General features: G+C 41.4%; 1 protein-coding gene across 2 annotated transcripts in view; it reads left to right on the forward strand.

Annotated features, from left to right (window-relative positions):
• GPR146 (G protein-coupled receptor 146) overlaps positions 1 to 15201 on the forward strand; it is a 49304-nt gene that overhangs the window by 26845 nt on the left and 7258 nt on the right. The window contains exon 1 of one of the 2 annotated variants that reach the window (XM_039559989.1): positions 11585 to 15093. The exons of the other annotated variant lie outside the window; for it this stretch is intronic. The gene's annotated coding sequence lies outside the window, so the exon portion shown is untranslated. Of the gene's footprint in view, positions 1 to 11584; positions 15094 to 15201 lie in introns of those variants that run through there. 2 annotated transcript variants of the gene reach the window in all.

A 15201-nucleotide genomic window follows, 5' to 3' on the forward strand; every position in this document is an offset into this window, starting at 1 on the left:
AAGATCTCAGTGAATCTGTCCTACTGTAATGGCTCACTCCCATTTCCACACACTGTGTATGTTGTTTATTTTCATTCTTTGAGCATGGGATTTTATAGCCCAAATTATCTCATTTTCTCATAGTACAAACAGTCCAATTTTCATTCATTGAGGTCAACATTTTTCTTGTGTTCTTCCTCTGTTTTCTTCTTCCCTTTAAAATTTGCTATTAACAACAAATACAATAGATTTGTGCTATCAAGATACCTCTTGGGGTAGAGATCTATTCATAAATTGCTTTTTCACATGAGCATAGATCAAAAGTGGCGATAGTAAAATGGTACAGCTAGAAGAAATGTTGTTTTAACTCCATCCATTCTCCATAACCTTTAGATGAAATAGATCTACAATCATGCAACCTCCTCTTCGAAGATTTTTGTGCAACAATTTTCTCCAAAATCTAGAAGGCTTCAAGAAGTAATGTGCAGTCAAGCAGATTTTAGAAGCTGGTAGCACTTCATGGTCAGCTGGCTGTAAAATCCTGCTCACCACCACAGTCTGGAGCTTGCAAACTTGGTGCTTTACAGCTTTTTTTAAGGGTTTAAGGCTGGGGAGACTGCAGCCAAGCTTTTTTTAGGGAAGACAGTAATACCCTGGACTTTTTCCTTTGCTTGTACTTTCTCCTGCTTCTCCTGTGCTGCAAAGGGAGCTGTAGTTCGTTCAGCCTGTCCTGCAGTGCCTTCAGCCTGTCCTGTAAGCACCGCAAAATACACCCAGAGGGTTAAAGCCCTTCCTCCCTCCCTCCCTACCACCTGAGGTCTGCAAAGGAAAGAGCTGCTGAAAGCCTGGTAACAGGAAAAGGTCAGGAGCTGTGTATTATATCCTGTAAGTTTGGATTAGCCCACAATAGCTAAATAAACTGATTTGATGTCTAGTGACATTTTCAAACAGTAGCTAATAAAATTATCCAAAGTATGTAGAGACAAAAGATGCACACAGACACACCAAAAAACGTCTCTAATACATCCACACAGGCAACGACCTAACAGGGAATTTCAGCAGTTTGGCCACACAAACCAGGGTCAAATATAAAAGAAGCCAAGTTTAAAATCCTGCTGACTAGAAAAGACCCAAATACTCCTGCCTTGCCCATTATTACCACTCTTATTGATATGCACCTATTAGGTCTTTTGCACAGAACCATGTTTTCGAAACAGAATCATGGTCTTTCCAAAATAAATAAATAAAAGGCATGCTACTGACACGAGCCACAAGCTCAGAATACTTTGGGAAAGCTTCTCTGAATTAGCATGGTTAGCAGGTCTGAGGGATTTTCACTAAAAATTACATAAGGATCCCGGCTCACATCAGCAGAGGCAGGAGCTGTGATGGAGGAGGTTCCCACTCCTGTAATGCTGGAGCTGGCACAGGCAGGGTGCAGTGCCCTTAGCATGAGCTCCTCTCTGGTCCCACCAAGCAGGTGCCCCTCGCTTCCTGGCAGCCCTCAGCAGACAAGAGGCTGTGCTGGGGCCGTGGCACATCCAGCTGCCACAGCCAGTTTCATCTGGAACGGCCCTCAGGGAGAGCTGGGTGAATTCCTCAAACCAGAGACGCTGCTTCTGAGGAATGAATGTATGATTAATGGGGTTGCAGCACTGGTACAATTGTGGTCGCCTTTTTTAAGTTTTCCGTCAAAGTTCTTGCAACCTGAAATACTATAGCAGATGAAAAATGAAAGCAACTCAAAGCTGTGCCCATATAAAAGGCAGTGCTACAGCCAGCTAATCTAAAATTTGCAAATAAGTCTTGCTTACCTCAGCTGATTTGCACATTCAGTTTCATTTTTTTATGTAATTACCAAAGCATTTTCAGACTTGCTATGACCAAATATGAACTTGCTGCATATTCACACTAAGATGAAACAGAAATAAACAGTCTTGAATTAATCCCATTAATATTATACCTTGCTTTACACTTAGAACAGTAACACTGAAAAATGAGAAGGGATGTCAGTGGGGATTGGCTTCATTCTGTGCAATGAACCAGGAGATCTTTGCCCACACCACAGTCTCTTTATCACGAGCCACCAACTGTTTGCATTCCTTTGAAGGTACCAGCTTAAGATAAAAGTATACTGAGGAATATTTGTGATAATCCTTTATATGAATAACCACTCTTTACAGACACTCTGCACATGGATATGAAGGGCTGAAACACACCCGCTAATTCACTAATACTGTAGTGATGCTTCAATGAAACCACTGCAGCTCATAAAAATAATACTCTGGCAACCACAGTCCTGAAAAACTACTTTCACTTTAACCTTGTGATTTGTTTATTCCACCTGAATCACTGACTGCCTAAGTTACTGCATAGAGCACTCCTGAAGGGTGAACTCCTCAAAGTCATTATAATGTCGAACAAAATTGAACAGAACTTTGTCTTGGTCTTATTTAGCTTCTGTAAATAAAAAATATTACTAGAATTGTCTATCAATTAGATGTAGCAGCACATTAGGGACATCAGCACCTTAAACATATGGTGACTTAAACATCTGAGCCATTATTCTGTAAACAAAAACCTGCACTGTTCACATCCCACTTTCACATTAACAAGTTACCTGTAATTACAAACTTTAGGGCTGTGCCTTAACTTTACAGAACCATCAGCACTGAGAGACATGTTCAGGGTAAGATGGACAGGGAACTGCCATATTTAATTCAGTGTATGAATCAAGCCAAAAGCATTGAACAGTACACTGCATCTGAAAATTAATCTTGTGAGGAGACCTCCAAGGCTTCTGTGATCCCTTGCTGCTTAGTGGTGACAGATAAACAGTGCATGATGTTCTCTGCGTGTGTCTCACGCTCACACCAGACTCCTGTCCAGCTGAACCTCTACCATGTGCACAGCAAAAATATCTGGCTTCTGCTTAAAGGTGTTCTGGGTCCGGGCTAATTTTCCTGGCAGGTCACAGAAGAGGCTCCACCTTCACTGAGGCTTGTGCTTGCTGACTTTGCAATGAGGCAGAGTTAAAAAATAAGTCACAAAAGTAAACCTCAACATTTCCCTCAGTCCCCTTGCAGCTGTGTGGCCAGGGCCAAGTCTCAGCACAAAACCCCATCCATGGGTCTCCCCACGGATTCCTCATTCATTTTAGGGTTAATCTCCTTTAAGGTTGATAAGTAAAAGCATATCAAACTTTACTGCTCTGGGGAGGAAGGAAAATATAAGAAATATCCGGGAAAGTTCTGTAAGTATGGATATTGTTAAAATGCGGAGCTTTATGGTCAAAGCACAGCAATCACAGCCCCACAAGTTCCCCAAGTAACTCCAGGTGATCAACCACCACTTGTCACTACAAGCTGTAGTTACAGAACGTAATTGTGTCAGGGATTCTGTATCTCTACACTCAAACCTTGTGGAAAGTCTGCTGGACAAACCCAACCAGGCAAATGGAAAAGGTATTAGGTTATGGGCACTGCAGACTGAAAGAAGTGATGGACTGGCAGGGCCCATAAGAGCAAGCAGTTGCCTCTATAAAAGCAAGAGAGCAGCAGACTCAAAGGAGCCACATTATTGCCTCCTGCTCTCCCTGGAGACCAAAGGAGTGCTATTCCATCTCCCAATATCTGCATTTTTCTCCTGCAAAAAGCCGATATGCTAAAGTTTATGAGGTCTGAATTTCAAAAGGAAAGCATACCTCCCCTTCAACTCCATGCCCAACTGTCACTGGTATTATATCAAATATAAATTAACAACACAGTTTGGGTTTTCTTCTCTGTGTTTCAAAATACAAACCATACATCACGGCTTAACCAAATGAGGGATAAGTATGAAATACTACAACCATCAAAAAAGGAAAAGGCATAATCCTGGGCTGCCCCACACTGTCTCCTCAAAGACATGTTACTTCAGATCTTAAAGAAGTGCTTGTTTATTTAATAATTTGCCCAATTTCCAACAATAGAATATCTGATGGAAAAGACTTACATGGGACCTACAAGCAGACCTGCTGTGTGATAGACATTGTAAACAGAGACTTGAGGGGGTTTAACTTTAATATAAACAATACAAGCTTAGCCAAAGGGAACAAAAAAAAAATGGAACTAAGGAAATACTTAGATCAATATCAATACTCAGAAAGTTCTCAGGTGTTAAACGTAGAGCCTGTCTCAGAGTCCTGTTGTGAAGTTTTAGCTTCTAAGAAACTGCAAAATTAAAACCAAGCAACTAATGGTATAAAATAATGAAACATTTATATTACATACACCAAAGAAGATACACATGCTAACAAGAATGACAAATTCTTAATTCATTTTATGGGTCAATTCCTTTTTGGTCGTAAGTAAAATCATATATTAAACTTTACTGCTTTGGGGAGGAAGGAAAACACATAAATTATTTCTTCATTACAGTTTAAAAAGGAAAATTATTTAAGGACTATTTGTATTCAAGCTAAATAGATGGAATAATGATATTACAGGCTTTTTATTCAAATGCAAAGAATTTACATTTACCTACCACCTCATTAAAGTCAGATGACAGAGCAGCACCATTTTCCTTACATGATTTTTTTCCCCCCCAATTAAAATGTTTCTTCTGAATGCTTAGAAGAATTCTGAGGTTTACAGTAAAGTATATTTTAAAGCCCACACTGGCTCTCTTTCAGGTCTAATGTTGGTTACTGTCTAAAGCCTCCAGAGGCCAAGTGGATGTTGCAGGCTTTTGCTAAACAGCCTTGTGTTTCCAAGGTGGGAAGGGATATGACTCCCGGCACACACAGCTGTGATGAGCAGCTCTGAAGAAAATCACATTCACTAACATCATATTTTTGTCAGCTTGGCTCATTTTGCTGCAGGTCCATGACTCTGTTAATGTGCACAGAATAGCTGCTCCCATGGTCCAATTCTGTTCCTGTCCCAAAGCTCTCCCGGTTTGATGCAGCCACTGTTTGCCTCCCGTTCCGTAATGACACCAAAGGCTGAACTGTTCCCTGAACCACAGTGTGTCCTTCCCAAAAAAAAAGGCCTCTCCAAACCCTTTCACAAGCAGGGACAGGGTACACAGCACCGTGCCTAGGGCAGGATCAGGCCCTGGCTTTGCCAGAGCCCCCTGTGCCAATAAGAGCGTGCGGCTGCATCTTAGGGGATGCTGAGCCCGTGTGTGCAGGGCAGCCACAGGGTCCAGTGCCACGCCAAGGGCACAGTGGCTCTGCCACTGGTTGCTCCTGCCACAGGAATGAGACACTGCAGCCTCTGCTGAGCTCACTCAGAAAAGGGTCTGGCTTTCATGGGCAAAATGTTTCTGCCGGCCACCAAGGGACAGCAAGGCAGTGCCTGCCAGGTGAGGTTTTAAGCAGTTCACCTTTTAGATTGCTTTTAGTTTTTAAGAGCCTAGAAAGAATTTACATAAATGCATCTAAGCCTTGGACCAGTAAAAATGAATAGTGCCACTGTTAGAAAACAATGTTTGGTTTTCAGAGAACAGTTCTTTAGGGAAAACATCACAGTTTGCATTTATCACACTCCCACTTTTATCCGGTCGGCCAAAACAAAGTTACAGTAGCTTTTCTTGTGCATATCAATTTTCATGCACATTAGGCCGGATTTCTCAATGTTTCTTTAGGTGATGACTATGTGCTTTTACATTTTTTTATTAATTGCTCTGAATATACAATATCTCAATGTTTCTGTATATTAAATCTAGAAGTATTACAGAAGAGGAGAAGTATAGCAGAGGAATTGATCAAAAGTTAATCCAATTAGTCTTTAAGAGAGAAAAAAAGTTCTCAATGAAAGTGAGATCCTTATGAATATTTTATTAATGGGATAAAAATGAACATGCAGCAAATCATACTGTGAAATATTACTGCAAAGCAGATAGGCACAGCAGAAACTAATTAACTAATTAATCACAATTAGGTTGCACTTTCATTTATATTACAAGGGAAGGTAAGCCAAAGGCAAACTTCAAAGCACCAAAAATTTCCTAACTGCTTTCAGCAGAAGCTCGGAATAAGCAGAATGACTGCTGCCCTTTTAGCCTCCATAAGCATTTTTAACTACACTCATCACTGTGATTTTTGTAAATCTGTTTTCTACCGTACATAACAGAACATCTACTTTCCCTTGGGGCTCTGTCAGCTGAACTTTACATTGTTCTGAGAGAAATGCTAAAGCGGCATAAAAGGCAGCACCCTATTTGTCATGCCAGCATCACATCTGTCACGTGTCTGATTGGCTCCATCAATTAAGTCCAAACAGAATTCCACGGATTTCTAAAGAAGTCAGACCGATTCTGAAGTGATGCAACAAAGTTAATCAAATGTCTGGACAAAGTGATTCATGTAAACATCAATGTTTGTGATTTGCACATCAGACTCATTCATGTGAACTCCTGCATGCAGGATCTGAACATCAGATAAGAGCTTATCAGAATACTCTGCATATTTTCCACAACAGCTACAACAAGCACGGCTCATGTAAGTGAAGACAGACAAGCAGGCTCCAGTGACCTCTGTACAAACTGTGCTTTACTCTTCTCAGCACCCAGTGCCTGTGTGGGCTCTGTAAAAACAACCATTTATCAATCATTAGTAAGAAACTGGCTCTCTGACAAACTAATTACTCCTCAGGTTTCCACCCATTAGCACAGGAGGAAGCAGATTATACATTTATTTTTGTGGTGGGGTGACCTTGGCTGGGCACCAGGTACCCGCCAAAGCCATTCTATCACTCCCCTCTACAGCTGGTCAGGGAGAGAAAATAAAATTCAAGCCTCGTGGGTTGAGAGAAGGACAGGGATCAGAGATCACTCACCCACTGTCATCCTGAACAAAACAGACTCAGCTTACAGAAAAATTAATTACTTAACCACCAAATTAGAGTAGGGTAATGAGAAATAAAACTGAATACCTTCCCAAAACCTTGCCATGCAAACCCAGTGTAATTTTACATATCAGGGCTCCTGAAGTAACAAAGCTGCTACAGAAGTTGGTTTTGCTTCCTGAAGCAGGCAAGACTTTAAAAACAGCATGTTACCTATGAAGGACACTTAAGAAATCTCTACAAAAAAATCTGTTCAGAATTTAAAAAGTTATTTGCTGTATGGCACGTGACTGGATACACTGCAGTTAGTAAGCACTAGCATCTATTTCCATGCCATTAATGTGGCTGTAGTCCCACGAAGGAATTTGTACAAATCCTAAGCATGGCTTTCCAAAATACCATGGGATGGACACAGTGTGGGCAGCAGGTGGCTACTGGTAGTAGACTCCAGGTGTAACTTCACAGATGTTTTTGTAATGGGAGGCTTTAGGTTTAGAGTCCAGATTTACAGAGGTCTCGTACTCCTTTGCACATTTCTTCCCCCAGAATTACTCTGGAGGGTTTTTTTTGCCCTGGGAAGTATTTGTCCGGCCTCATGTTGGCCTGGAAAAACAACACCCTTTAAGAGTATCTAAGGAAGCATCCCCACCCACAGGTCTGTGAAAGGATGGCCAAGGACTCAAATGACAGCATCAAATACTTAAACCTGTCAAACTCTTTATCAGCATCCCAGAACAGAACGTGCTAAAGGTTATTTTCAAGTCTGAAATATACATATGGCTGCAGTGGGGGGTCTTATAAGAAATAGAGCTTATTGGTAGGACATTTTGATGACTAAGGGGTAAAAACCCCCTGTCGCTGATGGAGTGGAGAGTGGCACATGAGAAGCAAGAGATGGACAAATCAAAACTCATTCATGTCAGTAAGATGCCTCAAGCCCCTGGTAAATGAAAATTCTTCTTCTAAATCTTACCATCTAATAATAACCAAGCTTGGATCAGCATTAATATTATACTAGACCCCCTAGAATGTAAATTTTAAATCTTTTATTCAGACATTATAAATGGAATAAGATGTAATCAGTAATTATGCAAGTTCATCCAGGAGGGAGCTAGAAAATGCTATTTCCTTCACCAAGCAGTGAAAATTAAAAGCCACAGGAGTGTCAGGAACAAGATGTCTCAGACTTGCCAGCAATTAACAGAAAGATATGTTTATCTCCAGCGGATGTGACAAATTTTGAAGTCATTTCAGCCTTACTGTAACTCTGCTGAGGGCTGATTTTTCCCTTCAAACTCTAAACTCAAATCAGTTTTATAATTCTTATATATGCTATCTGATAAAGAACTATGTCAATATTTCTGCTTTTACTGGAAACCTGGTCCCTGCAGTCAGAATCTGTTCCACAAGAGTTTCCTACCCAGCCAACGTGATGGTCTGGTTGATAAGTCACCGAGTCACAGCTTTCGCCAGTGTTTCTAATAGGAAACAGCATTATGTTATATTTTCCAGGAAAAGTACCATCTGTTCCTCCTGTCAGTCTCTGCAACTGGCACCAAAAGATCTGTGGGGAATGTTTCCGTGTTGCCAAATTTCAGCAGAGTTCCCTGCCACAAGCCCTGAGCACGGGTGAAGCTGACAAACAGTGGGAGAAGATAAGAGCTGCTGTTTCCACCCTGCCAGCTCGCCGGGCCAACTCATTTACAGAGTAATTCCAGCACAGTCCATGCACCTTTGACACTCTCTTCCTGGACTAAATTCAGTCAGCAAGGCCCAGAATTGGTATCATTTGCATTAATTTGGATTGGCGAGAATCTGTCCTCTTTACTGGGGCGATGCTGATTTACACGAACCAGAAGTACAAACATTCCTTACCTGGAACCTGTGCAATTCCAAAATGCTGGAAATGCAGAGATCCTGGCACTTGCTATCTTGTAAGAAGAGGTGCAAATGACCTGTCTGCATTTATTAAAAGACAGTACCTAAACAAAGAATTTTACCATAAAACTGTCTTTTATATTATCTCAAATATTAAAAAGGCCTCAGCAGAAGTTTCTAGGATCTAATGACCTTTAGATAAAAATGGGAACACATAAGTTTCGTAAATGTTTTTTCCCCAAAACTAGTCTTAACTGACCTGCTGCTCTACAGTTTAAGCGTCTGTAGATACTGGGGGCAAAACTCCTTATATTGAAACATGGATGATTTTAAGTTAAGAAAGATTCATTAACGAAATTTATCTAGTCTATTAGCTTCCTGAAGTCAGAACAAATGAACTAAATACTGTCATTAAAAACAGTGGGATAAAGTGTCTACTAAGTCCCAGCTGCTCTGAACATCAACATCACAACAGTAAAGATGCTTTCTGAAGGTGTCTGTAACCTTTCTTAGATCCACTGAGTTGCAGTATTTCATACAAAAAGAATCTGCAACTTACATTCAGTTTTAACTGAAGGAAATTATTTGCTTGTGTGCTCTCCCAGAAACTGACTTTTTCTGTATTTTTTAATTAATTCTTTTGGTTTCTGTGGCTCACCAGTTATAAGTACACTGAAAATTCTCACGAAGGTTAAATTTTTTTTTAAGTTTGTTTTCAGTGAAGCAATTAAAAGAATTAATATATATACATAACAACTTCCAGTCATCCTGACACTGAATTTTCTTTAAGGTTGTTGCTACTTAGTTTTAAAGTAGAATGGCTGCATCAAATTCAGCTTCCAAGTGCTCTGAAAGCATGGAGCAGAAGTGCAGCAGTGCTAACTGGCTGTTCAGCACTCTGAACGGCGCCATCTACTCTGCTGATGCTTAAAAACTGTCACTTCTTGTATTCCAACTGGTCAGCTTTATAAAATCCAGAACCCAAAGCACCATACGTAAGCTGATTTTCTAATACTGCATTCATTCTAATTATTCCTGTTATTTAATACGCTGTAAGTTCCTGGAAGTGAATATGAATACTAGGAAAATTACTGGGGTTTTGTTTTGCACATAACTTAATTTTTTTTAAAAAGTATTATCTAGTGGATATTTGGGAATCTCCAAACTCTATCTCATTTCAGGACCCCTGGCAGCTAAGGATGAATACAGGTAACCACTTTGTAAATTCATTTTGCCTGAGGGAATCCCCACCTTTAGAACTGCACAAAAGCAAGGTATTTCACTTTCTGCAGTGATGAAGTCTTTAAGTATTAAAAGCTGCACTGTTCACTCTAGAGTGAATTCTTTCTCGCTGCACAGAAACATTAAAAAAGAAACAATATCATGTTTTCCACATAGAAGCTCTTAGAGAATTCAGTGATAAAGCTAAGTCAGGAAGAGGTGGAGCAGCCCATCAGTGCCACTCATCCGATGCTGGGACAGGGAGAACTTAACAAAACATGAGTGAGTTTATGGAGTTAACCCGTGCAGAGCCCCTGGTGCAGCTGTTCCCCAGCAGCTGCCAGGAGGGCACAGCCACTGGCAACCCAGATCCCCCAGAGGCTCCGCTGCAAAGAAATGAACAGCACAAAAAGGAGGGTTTATCTGGAGTGGCAGATGTGCCTGGCAGATAGCATCTGTGTCTGAACAAGGGACTCCTTCCACACAAATCTTCAGGGGCTGCAGTGCTGGGCTATCTCCTCTCCACAGCACTTTTACCCCACAGTGCTTGGTTATAACAGCCTTCCAGAGCACCATGACACTGCCACTCTCCAGCAGATCTAAAGGGCTCTTAAACACACTATTTAGCAGTTTTGCTTATGGTTTCCAGGGTAGTTGATCTTTTTTGTCTTTCTTTATTGGAGTGTATTATCTGTTCTCATAAGCTTTAAGGCTGCTTAGAAATTGAGGGGGGCAGCAGGGGGGGAAGAGAACCTAAGCAAATACAATTACTCATTTCTGATGGATACACACGTTGTTCTGAGCAACCTTCTATGAACTCTGAAACAGAAGAAAGTTCTGCAGTTCTAACCTATTACAGAGTATGTGCATCCTAAAAAAACAGTTGCCATACCTTAAAATCAAGTTTTCCTCTTTCTTCCAAACCAAATGCCCATCTGAACTCATTTGTTGATGCTTAGTGACCAGCAGCAGCAATTTGCAGACTTACTTTTGACATGGCCTTACATGAACTCAGATTCCCAAAGAGCTGAACAATCTAAACAGAAACCAAATGTGCAGCTGACATTGTTAATGATTATATTAATAGTTTTACATATTATTTATATATTTAATAATAACAACAATGATAAATAACAACAACAAAAGGTCAAAACAGGGGAAAAAAGCATCTACTTAGCAGGTTGCCAAGAGGCCATGGGCAGTAAGCAGATTATCAGGGCACAGGTGGGATCTGAATCACCAGGTAGCTGCTATACAGATGATCTACCACAAAGACAGTGCTTACAGAACGAAAGGATAAACAAATGAGACAGAGGTTGCCAACATCTGTGGAACAGTAACAAAGTTCACCCAGCAAGTGAGAAGGGTGCCCACAAGAAGGAGGTCTGAAGACAATACATGTTCAGAATTTCTGGAAAAGCAGAGTGAGCAACCTCAAAGGGTGGCCAAAGCAAAATGCAAAGACCAATTTCAGGAACACGGGTATCTCTGTACTCGTGCCACGTGCAACGGAAATGCGCCCTCACAGTTCTTGAGAATGTCATTTTTATTGCTGATTTCAAAATACCAAAGTTCAGCCTGAGGTGTCCCACAGGAAAGTCACAAAGTAGAAGTGAAAGTGTGTCATGCGTGGAAGCCCTGTCGTAAGCTGCATACGATACTGTGTGTGTGTCATGTGAGCAAATAACGATGGGAGGTGCAACGTCCATGGTAAGGGGTTCATCAGGGAGAGATAAAGAGGAAAACACTGGCCAGGCAGATGTGAAACTAAAGGGGTATTTTAAGAAACCAGGAAATGTACATAAGAATTTAGGCATGGATAGAAGGAATGTTAAAGGAAAAACACTGGTGCAAGGCAAGGCAATTACTGATAGAGCTGGAAATGGGTTCACAGCACTCAAATTGTGCAGAATCAAGCCAGGAGTAGGCAAGAGTTGGGTTATGTAAGTCAAAGATCTTGGGTTTATTGTTTTAATTATTTATTATTGTTATGCTGCTACTAAAGCAAGATATACAGCAAAGGGAAAGGGTTTAGAAAACCAAAACCTGAGCCTAATGAAGGGTGAAATGAGTGGGACCAGAAGGTTGGGTGATTGCTCTTCCATGAGTTCACTTGCCACGAGTGGCAAACTCCTTGCTCCCTCTCTTTCAACTGACCTACTCTTGCTTTTTGATTTGTACTTCTTAAAATAGCCAACACAGGCTTATTATATTCCATGCTACTTTGTATCACGTATTCTTGTTGTTTGATCATGCCTTCTCTCACCTTACATTGCACTGAATTAACCACATTACAAATGGAACCAGTATCAATTACGAACTTCCCACTTGCCAAACTGGTCAATGGTTGCACCACAAAGACATAAATGATAGGGTTGGAAGGGGCCTGTTTTTCAGCCCAGCCCCCAGTATCAAGCAGGATTTTCTTCTCCAGTCATGTTATAAGCATTTTATCTGAGCTGTATCATTGTATTACAAACAGCAGCAACTCAGCAACTGCATGAGAAAACTACACTGTGAAACCTACTTGCCTGCACTGCTGCAATTTTTTTTCCCCTCACATCTAACCTGGGCTATTTCGTTTTTCTTTTCTGTATATCCAGCCAACAAGTCACTTGTTAATCCCTATGGTATGTATATAAGCTAGTAAGCCTGAAGAAATGTCATGTTACCCAGACTGAGAGGTAACAGCAGTGTGACACTTCACTCTCCAGCACTTCAGAATTCAATCTCTTCCCCTTAATGTACAACAAACTGTAGGTTTGTTATTTTCCAGAAATATTGATCATCCACTATTTAAAGTTTTAAGACTCAATCCATAAGTAATATTCAGCATGACACTTCCAAAAAGCACCTACCAAACCCTGACAAGGTGCTGACAATCTACTAAATCATGGTTTATATATGCACAACAGCACTTCTGGCCATGATTTTTAGTTTGCTCAGCCTAGATCTGAAGCAAATCTGTGCTGCCCAGCAAAGCTCTGTGCAGGGCCCAGCCTCCCCCAAGGCAGCACCGGGTCTCAGTCTGTAGGAATGAAGAGATCCTGTGGGAACTCAAGAAGACGTGACAAAGGTGCAAGTGCTTGGCATGTTTAGAGACTTACCTTGTTGGCAACGGCTTTATTAGCTATGTACTTTATTAGCTGTTAGTTTATAATGATACCAACAGCTTGTGAAAACACATTCAGAGGTCAGATAAACCAGGTAAGAGCTACGTCACATAGAGATGATAATAGAGCAAGTAGACAAACCATGTATTGTATAAACAAAAAAATCTGCAGAGCAAAGAGACATTGCTGCAGCTGGATAAAGGGTTGGTTTTTTAAGTCAAATAAAATAATCCGAGCGTAGAATGGTCATGCTTCACACTCTTACCCAACCTGCTCTGCAACTTGGTGCTGCATTATGAATGAAAATGTCTGAAAAAGCCTGACTGCAGCTATGGACTCTGTAATACAACTGAGCAGAACTGTCATTTTTTTCTCATTATTTAAACTTCATTTTACACATCTTTTCTAAAATAATCTTTGCCACCAATTGCTCTCAACTTTTTGTGCTGTGTTGCAGTAAGTTTTTTCTTAAGTGCTTCATGCACATTGTTATCTAAATAAAACCACCTTCAGCTTTAATGGAGTGTAAGGAAATTGGCTTTTGGCCAAGTATGAGCACTCTAAAAGTGCTTCTACATGAATACCTTTCCTACTTTGCTGATTCCCTGGTGAACTTAGGATGATTAAAGTCCTTCTAATGTTTTGAAGCACCAAAAACTTGGTGCTACAGTTTGTAACATGAAGTTATCCGCAGCACACAGACAATTCTGTCTGTGGACTATGTATCAAACAGGAACAGGGGTATTTTCTGCCATTTGGGAGCTGCGGTGGTTTTACAATATTCGTAATGAATATTCAAATACAAACTGCAGTCAGAGTAACTCAACACAAACTGGATGACCATTTTTAGACTTCACAGAATATTCTGAGTTGGAAGGGACCCACAAGGATCTAGTCCAAGTCTTAAGTGAATGGCCCATACAGAGATCAAACCCACGACTTTGGTGTTATCATCATCATGCTCTAAACAACTGAGCTAATCTCAGGTTTCGTGTTTTTCCGGTATTTATTCCATAAACACCTGCTTATTTTTTCAGTAAGGGATGCTACATTGGTGTTTATTTGCTATGGAATAAAGCCTTGGACTTTCTAAATATAACACAAATTATTTGGAAAAGGCAGCTCTCTGTTTTTGGTAATATCAGTTAAAAACATACTTCAAAGGTAGTAAATTTATTTAATTAGTCTGAGAAGTTTCCATATGAACAATGGAACAACCACAGTACAAAATTCAGTATGGCATGAATTACCAATCTGCAGTTCAAAAACTATTTCAAGAAGTGATCCATTTTAAAGTTGTGGAAAATATATACATTCACATCCATTAACTGCAAGTGACATGCAAATATCCATGAGATTAATCACCTTTTTTAAAAAGGAAGCAGACTAGAACTCATAACACCATCACAAAATGAGGGTTATGTCATAACACCTTTTCACAACACCAAAACAATCTCCAAATTCAAAGTAAACGCTCAGAAACTTTTCTTCCTGCCTGGTTTTACAAGCTGGCTCATGTCTGCCAGCACCACAAGCACCTGTGCACTTTGTTGTACGGGAGTTTTTAAATACTGATTGTTCAGGATATATGGCCTATAAAAATGAAACCTCAAAGCTACACATTCTCACCCCGAGTTCAAAATAAAGCCCACGCTCTGGAACGAGGGCTGCTGACTGCACTTGCGGAGAATGGCACGGGCTGTGCATCATCCCTGGAGAACCCCAGCGCCGATGACAAAACCATAACAAACCCGCGTGCATTTTAAGCAGTAAATCCGAAAACCCAGGGACTACAAAGCGAGCCGGATCCAACAGCTCCGAGCACAGCCTCTCGCTTCTTGAAACTGGCTGTAAACACGGGAAGGGAGGGGCCAGGCGCCTGCCAAGCCAAGCAGAAACTTGTGAGTAACTTAGAGAGGCAAAACAAGTGCAGCGCAGGCAGCGGCTCCCAGCGCGGTGCCTGGCGCTGGCCGGGCCAGCACCATGTTCCCCGGGAGAGCCACGCCGGGGCCTGGCGGCCGGCTCCGTGCCTCGGGAGGGCGGCTCGGGGCAGGGCCACACGGGAATTAAAGGTGAGAGAGGCTGCGGAGCACGGCGGGGCCGTGGGAGCCGGCGGCGGGCGCGACGCGCGGTGCCGCTGCCTGCCCGGGCGGGGGCTGCGCGTCCAGCGCGGTGCCGGG

Source organism: Corvus cornix, chromosome 14 (assembly GCF_000738735.6).
Source record: "Corvus cornix cornix isolate S_Up_H32 chromosome 14, ASM73873v5, whole genome shotgun sequence".
NCBI lineage: Eukaryota > Metazoa > Chordata > Aves > Passeriformes > Corvidae > Corvus > Corvus cornix.